Below are 8,373 nucleotides of genomic sequence, written 5' to 3' on the forward strand. Positions count from 1 at the left end.
AGGACAGCATCTTAGACTAGAGGACAGCATCTTAGAGGACAGCATCTTAGCATATGCTTGGCTGGCTAGCAGCCTATAAATATGTACCCCCAACCCCTCAGATTGGCATGGCATTTGAGTGAGAAATAAACAAGAAAATTGTCCCAACTCCTAGTGTCATCCTTCATATTACACCTAGAGTCTGCAAACACGCATGCTGTTGGTGACAAATGTATAGGAATAGAGATTGATCAAGACTCCGGAGCTCCAAAATGTTCTAACAGTATGCTCGAGCCACTTGAAATGAGATTAACTCACAGTGACTGTACAGAACAAAACTCAGTTGTTTTTACTGAACTACAGCCTAAATAGCAAATGCATTAAGAAATATTAATTTATTAAATATACAGGTCATCCAATACTGGGAGCAAGTCCTTTCTATTTTCTTGTATAAAAGTGTAGTAACTAAACCATAAGCCACCAGATCAACTAAGGGAAAACGTATCCCTGTATAGATGAAGAGAGACCAATCGTTAAGTACTTATTAATGAAAAGGCAAAGCACTGTGCATTTGTGATTATCTATTTTACCAATTCAATAGACTACTATAGTTTAGTAAAATCGATCATATAGTTGATATGGAAAAGGATTACTATAATCAACCACTACTCAGAACTACTTAGTTCACAAAAAAGGCACTAAAATGCAGGAATACCAGTTGGGCTGCACAAATGAGATGCTAAAGTGAGGGATTTGATTTCATTCAGCAAGATGGAGTAAAAGCATGGAGAAATCAAGGGAAATTGAAGCGGAAGAGAGAAATCAAGGGAAATCGAAGCGGAAGACAACTTATAGTTTTCTTCGTGTTGGCATAAAAATTTGAAACATATGGCCATAGTCCTCACCAGAGCAGACCATACTGGAAAACAACCACATAGTTCATTATTAACCTATATATATGGAGAGTGCAATTTCTCCATCATCCTCACTTGATCCCCCAAGCCAACAACTGGGTCTTCCGTGACCTGCAAGACAACCAGATGACATATATTTCAACCTAAAAAGCTAGAACTGAACTCAGAAATATATATAGTTACAAAAGCACATCAGAAGTCAACATTCACTGTGACTAATTGACTATTCTCAGTAAATACTTAAGACATTTCTTTCATGTAAGAGGTTTATGCATGATTTTGTGTTGTATACAATGGCAAATTCTTCCCAGTCTATTAGACTAATATGATGGCATGACTGATCACACAACACATTTCTGATATATTACCACCAAGCAGCTCATAAAGTGCTTGGCTCCCAATTGTAATCCGAACAACAGACTTCCGCTTGAAATAAGGCAAAATAAATCAAACAACCTTAAAGGGCAACACATATGAGAAGTAATTAAAAGTGCTCAACCAGATCAATAACTAATCAACCTTGTCAGTTATACATACTACAAGGAGTCAAGCATTGGTTGTCACTAATCAGACATACCAAACTGGTAAACCACACACCGATTAGTATCTTACATGCAATTTTTCTTACCTTAAGAAGGGGATCAGTTCCTGTCATGAAACCCTGGTTCTGTGACAAACAAACAAAAAGAGAATTTCAAGATGACATATCATACAGAACTGATTGCATGGAGGTTTAGTAAGCAGAACCCAACTTAAAGGATAGACCAGATGTTCTTTAGCTGCCTCTTAGATCTGATCAACTTTTGCTCCAGATAAACCTTCAATTCCTGTATGGTTCTGCAAGACGATCATAAATTAGAACAATAGCCATATGTTCAGAACATTGAACAAATTAAATGAAAGCAAGCATGCAAGTCCCACAAACAAGATATCAATTTAAGCGTTGTGCAACAAGAATTTAGACAGGCAGAACAAAGATTTGGGTATTGGGATGCATAGTTCAGAACCTTGTCATTATGCATCATTAGGCCATTGCAAGTGCAGCTTCTTCGTGTCTCCTACATTTATCCCCTGAGAAATCACTGCGCCAAACAGATGCATGCACCACAGGTTAGCTATGACATGCAAGATCAAGAAGCATAGAAATTTAAGCACTACATGATGTGGAGGCACAACTCATGTTCCTCTATCCCACTGCAAGCTAACTGATGTGGAGGCTAGCCTGCAAGAAAAATTCGCACAAAATTAATCTGAGATTAAGATTTGGGCCGGAAAACACACGACCAAAAAAGGAAGCTAATTGATTTACGCGTTAGCACATAGGATTGACCTCAGATTGGTTCGATTGAATGGCATTGAACATGTGAATATAGGACGCATAAATAATTTGAACAAGCTAATAACACGTCACGTGAAGCAAAGAAGCTATTACGCTGTCATGTTGGCATAAAAATTTGAAACATATGGCGGCGCGAGGGAGAGGGCGAGGTCTCGCGAGGGCGGTTGCTGGAGCCATGGATCGCATGCCATAGAGAAGACGCGATCAACGTACGGCGTGGAGCGGGATCAAAGGGGCCATGGAAGAGGTCCCACCTGCCTGTGCAGAGCGGGATCGCAGGGGCGCGCGGCAAACCGACGACCCAACGTATGTCGCACGATTTTGGTGTCCAATCTTTAGCCTTTTTAGTTGTGAGAGATAAGGATGCCCATGAATGATGGTATGACAAAGGCGATAGACCAATGATGAAACAGAGACTAAGAGTCAAGGAGAAAATTTGCTAAGATCAATCCATTCAAGATGGTAAATGAGACTGGCAGCTATGTCAATATATGTTGGAATCTCTTCTCAAGGCCACATTTGCCATCATTGATGATCATATGATCTTTCCAATCAAAGCTGAAGGAAGAGTGTGATCGCATGCTTCCATAAAGTCGAGGACAATAAAAATAATAACTCCATCCTTCTATAAAATGCTAGACAAAAGAAGCCTCCTGGCAACTTTGTGCCCAGGCTGAAAATAAAATACTGAGCTGCTTTTTTAGTGAGTTTTTTGTATAAGGGATCAGCTTGTGAATCTAAACAGTTATCTAGAAGGCAATTGATGTCTTTTGATAATGAGACACAGTTCACAGGATGCCCCCGATTATCAAGAGTCTCCTATTATAAGCAAGAGGGAAACGAACCAACAAACCATATAGAATAAATTAATATAAGTCGATTAGGATGTGATGTAAAAGGGGAACGACCAAAATTCCAATTAGTAAACCAAAGAGTATATGTCAGATATATTTCAGAATAGAATACGGCATCACCTACCTACCCATGCGAATGTCAAATGCCTGTACCATCAACACTGCCAGTAGTTATTTCTATCTTTGTTAGGTTAACTAAGATTGCACTTAATTTACACTAACTTGAAAGTTATCGATTGTTTGTAATATAATAGACCGGAAAGCAAGTGTATAAGACTTCACTGAATCAAGGGCAGAATAAAGATAGCTGATCAGGATGATAAATAAATCTAAAAAATTTACAAACCGATATCACCACCAGTTGAGACTGCATCACAAAACAAATCCCAAAAGGAGTAATGATAACAAGAAGGCAAGAACAGAAAAACCAGGAGCAATCGAGGGAACAGGAGAAAAAAATTGCAGGGCAATACCATGTAATCCGTGGCGATGAAAGGGTCGTTGACAGCGACCAGCTTGACATCCTCGCTCTGGAGGGCGAGTGGGCGGCCTGACCTGGCCACGAGCCTAGTGCTCCTTCCGAAACCTATGCGAAGTTACAAAGTCCAAAACCCAAACCCAACCCCAAACCAATCGAGTAGGAAGAACAAGGTTGGGGGTACAAACTCACAGTTGATTCCGATCGATCTTGATTTTGTTTGCTCTGGAGGACGGCACGCAATGTGCAATGGCACTTGCAATGGACCATAGCAGTGTGCGACGGGCAAGTGTTCCTCCGCACCAGGATGATGCACACGGTCAAATCCATCTCCACTGTGGTCTAGGCTGGCGGTCGGCAGTTAGTGGCGTAGTGGATGGAGTGCCAGTCGCCGGCGGCGCTACCCATGTGGTGGGAACCCAACGGGGAGGGGTGGCAGAGTGGTGCTGCGGGGTGGGAAAAGCGACGCTGCCTGTGGGAGATCGAGGGACGCGCCCATGGGAGCCCGACGGAGGCATTGATGTGGGAGTGGAGGCGCCGCGCCATTGTTTGAGGGGCGGTGGCAGCGGAGACCCGGCGCTCGGGCCATGGAGCGCCGGCGACAGCGGCAGCAGTTGCCCCGTGTAGGGCAGGGGCGATAAAAGCGAGGTTGCAGAGGGCGCAGGGAGTCGTGGTGAGGTTGCGAGGAGCGCGCGGCTCATGATGGCGAGGGCGAGGGCGGCGCACTACGGAGGAGACAAGGATGCGCGTGATCCAATTGCGGTTGCGGGACCTTCCTTTCTCCCAGTGCATTGATTTGGGTGAGCCGCGCGTGATTGCCAGGGGAGATGATCGCGGAGCGCGAGGTGAACTCGCGGTATCGCAGGAGGCAGACCGACGACCTCAAACTTTTTCTAGCATAAAAAAATGTCCATGTTTTGTTATTTAGTTGTACGAGATGCTGAAGTTGCTGCCATCATTTTAAATAGTGATATGGATTGCTATGTGAACACATGCATGAAGGTTCAGAACACGTCCCTTGTTTTTTTTTTAAAAAAACATAGATTTTCCCCATACAAAATATAATGATTTAGTGTTAGTGATTACTTCTATCGGAGTTAAAAGAGAGTTAGTTGTTTTTGCCACACTACCGGAGACTGTGTAGTCACCGAGTGCCCCGACAATTACCGAGTGTCAAAAGTCGGGGCACTCGGAAAAAAGTGATTACCGAGTGCCAACACTCGGAAAACATAAACACCCGGTAGTCAACCGCTTTACCGAGTCAGCACACTCCATATCATTCCACCTATAAGTCTATCTAGTTGAGGCTCACAGGAAGGTTTTCCAACATTACCAAGTTAACAAGCTATTTCTAATTAAACTAAAGAAACTCATTTATGCTACCTAGTCTCTAACTATATGCATGGTTTGATTGACCATTGCTTTAATACCACGTGTAACGCCTCGCATCTTCACTACCAAGGTAAAAAAAATGTCGGCTTTGGGATTATTACCTGACAAAGCGATGACTTCTTAAGTAATGATTCTAATCAAAGTGTTGCAACAGAACAATGATTAGGACCTTACGAATTTTGTTTCATTTAAAAAAAAAGTGGTTAATAAACATTACCTAAAATAAATATAATAACAACTCCATCACGTTATACTAGAAATTATATGGATATTGTATTTCTCATGTGACTTTCAGTAGATCATGTGCTTGGGAGATCATGTCATCATAAGTTGTATCTTTTCATCTGAATAGGGGAGGGCTAATAGCAAGAGAGAGTACAAAATACTCAGCAAACATATTCAAATGAAATGCATGCCTAGCCATTTGTCATATCCATCTGTCGGCGTTGGTGTCACGTAGCCGTTGGCTACTGACCGGGGGTGTCCGGTCACTTTGACAGGCGTGTCCGGTCACCCCGAATTATGCTAAGTTGGACCCCAATGGGTATGTTTTGAAGTGAGAAGTATAAATACTTCTCCTACTCGTCCAACTTATTTGCTCTCTTGCACATTTGTTCAGCTGATGAAACACTTTAGAGTGCAAAGGAGAGCAAGAGCCTAGTGAGGTGATTGAGATTTGATAATCCAAGATTAAGGACCTCATTAGTGCATAGGGAGTAGCAAGTGTACATCCACCTTTCTCATTAGGCTTGTCTTGGTCAAGTGAGAGTTTGTGCTGGTTACTATTGGTGATCGCCATCACCTAGACGGCTCGGTGGTGATTGAAAGCTTGGTGATCATTCGGCGGAGCTTGTGGATGACCCAAGTCATGGTGTGAGCAGTTGTGGGTGATTCACCACGACGGAGTGTCGAAGAATCAGCCTGTAGAGAGCACTTGATCCTTGTGCGGATCAAGGGGGAGTTACACCCTTGCGCGGGTGCTCCAACGAAGACTAGTGGGGAGTGGTGACTCTCCGATACCTTGAAAAAACATCGCCGCGTTTCTCTCCCTCTCTTTACTTTGAACATTTACATTTGAACAATTCAATTCATATCTTTACTTTCTTAGAATTGTCATGCTAGAGTAGGATTAGAACTTAGGGTGCAAAGCTTTTGCGCGGTAGAATAATAGAGAACACATTTAGGCACTAGGTGTGAAATGGGCTTAGTTATTGCAAGAAATTTTAGATTAGCCCAATTCACCTTTTTCTTGGGCATCTGGATCCTTTTAAGGTGCTAGGCCGCCAGCCTCTCAACCGATTTATAGGACGGGCATGCCGACTGGCGATTAACAGTGACCATCGGTTGCCGCCTGTCTTTGAAAATCTTCTCCTTTGTAGTACTGCCATTTTCACCGACGAGGGAAGAAACTGGCGGTGGTGATGGGATCTCTGGAGCCGGTGGTGACATATTAATCTATTATACACTAGTAGAGAAACGACCTTTGATCCAGCTTGAAATTTGGCTTTAGTCCCGGTATATTTCGTGCCCGGGACTAGAGAGACCTTTAGTCCCGGTTTGTAGGTCCAACCGGGACTAAAGGTCATGCCAAACGGCTACTGCGGCAGACTTTTGCTGCAGGGGACCTTTAGTCCGGTTGGAGCTACCAACCGGAACTAAATGTTAACTTTTACTCTGGTTGGTCCCTCCAACCGGGAGTAAAAGTCTACTCCCGGCTGGAGGCTACGTCCGGGATTAGAAAGGGATCTTTAGTCCCGTTTGTTGTCTCCAACCGGGACTAAAGCTTAAAACTGGGGCAGTTTTTTGAGCTGACACTGACAGGAAGTAGCTTTACTTGTACTAGGAAGTAGCGTACTTGTGTGCTTGGCCGGGAGTAAAGCTTGTGTGCTTGATCGGGAGTAAAGCTTGTGTGCTTGGACGACTTGTGTGCTTGGCCGGGAGTAAAGCTTGTGTGCTTGGCCGGGAGTAAAGCTTCAGAGAGTCTTTTGAGCTTCAAAGAAACTTCAGAGATACCTACATACAAATATACATTATCTGTGGATTTGAATGATTAGAAAGGCACCTTTAGTCCCCAACCGGGACTAAAGCTTGTGTAACAGGTAGTCTTTTGAGCTAACACCGATGCAACTGAACACGACCAAATCAATTAGTCCCGGCTGGTATTATCAGCCGAGACAAAAGGTCTTTTAGTCCCGGGCGTTTACAGGAGCCTCGATGGGCCGGCTCGACCTGAAGCCCACACATAGGAGAGAGCATATACCAGAATGGAGCGGAATTTCCGGCCAGTCCCACCTATTAGCACCACCTCACTTGCTCAGAAGAGTGAAAACTAACTTAAAAGCTCAGCTCTAGAGCCATGCACCACAATCTTACTTGAACAGGATCTGTACCGCTGCATCCTTGACTAAAAGTCCTTCGTACATTATAAACGTGTAGAATACGTATATTCTAGCAGCGTAGAATGCGTATTCCGGTAGCAGCGTAGAATGCGAACGAAAATTGAAAGTCCCGCTAGCAGCCGGTTGGAAAACCGGGACTGAAGGGGGTTGAGAACCGGGAGTATAGCTCGTTTCTCTACTAGTGATAGTAGTGACAGGACGACTGAGTCATTTGGGATGCAAAAGAGATAAAAATATTAGAGGCATTGAAGAGATTGGTAGACACAAAGGACGTTTTCACGAGATCCAATCTCACATTAGTTTTTCTCTAATCTTTTTAATAAATTCATGCATCCTATAGGAATTTGAAGGATTTTTGGGACCCTTTGAAATGGGGGAGAAACAAGAAAAACGTAGGAGTTGGATTCCTTAGGATTTGAGTATTGTAGCATTGTTTGGTTCATAGGAAAAGTTCCTAACTATAGATTCTATACATAGGAAAATTTCTATCCAGTCCGACCTTCGTTTTCTTGCTAGCTCACGTAGGATGGAGGCATGTGCCTATCTAAAAACCCTGCGCTTTTCTATAGACCATCCAAACAACCATCGTCACTGAATCTCTGTTCTGCAATCATAATATATTTTACACTTGCATTCCTATCTCATTCCTATGTTTTTTTTATTTCTGTGTTTTTTCAATCCTGGTTCCAAATAGAACCTTCTTATAGGTCTCAATCTTGGTACCAAAGGGGCAGAAACTTTTCCTATGAAATTGGAATCGTACAAAATTCATAGTTTTTTCCATTGTTTCTATTAGGGCCGACACTGGTTGGTGCTTCCACTTTTTTTGTATAGTGCTTGAGTTGTTGTCAACTGTCGTTCTTTATCAGCACATGCGGTAAACCAATTTGACGGGTGAATTGTATATGAACTAGTACGTCGTAGTTTTCAGGGATTTGAGAAGTCTTACGAAAGCCTGAAAGAAAAAGGGGATAAATTTATAAGAGGAGAAGGCCACGTTGGAAATGGGTCTGAAATG

General features: G+C 43.0%; 1 long non-coding RNA gene across 1 annotated transcript; it reads right to left on the bottom strand.

Annotated features, from left to right (window-relative positions):
* Positions 1-1,644: 1,644 nt before the first annotated feature.
* Positions 1,645-3,593, bottom strand: LOC136492582 (uncharacterized). Its single transcript, XR_010768130.1, has 4 exons — positions 3,560-3,593; positions 2,070-2,115; positions 1,901-1,975; positions 1,645-1,730 (listed from the first exon to the last, which is right to left on the bottom strand). It is a non-coding gene; the product is annotated as an uncharacterized lncRNA (long non-coding RNA).
* Positions 3,594-8,373: the final 4,780 nt, after the last annotated feature.

The sequence above is a fragment of the Miscanthus floridulus genome, chromosome 1, assembly GCF_019320115.1.
Source record: "Miscanthus floridulus cultivar M001 chromosome 1, ASM1932011v1, whole genome shotgun sequence".
NCBI lineage: Eukaryota > Viridiplantae > Streptophyta > Magnoliopsida > Poales > Poaceae > Miscanthus > Miscanthus floridulus.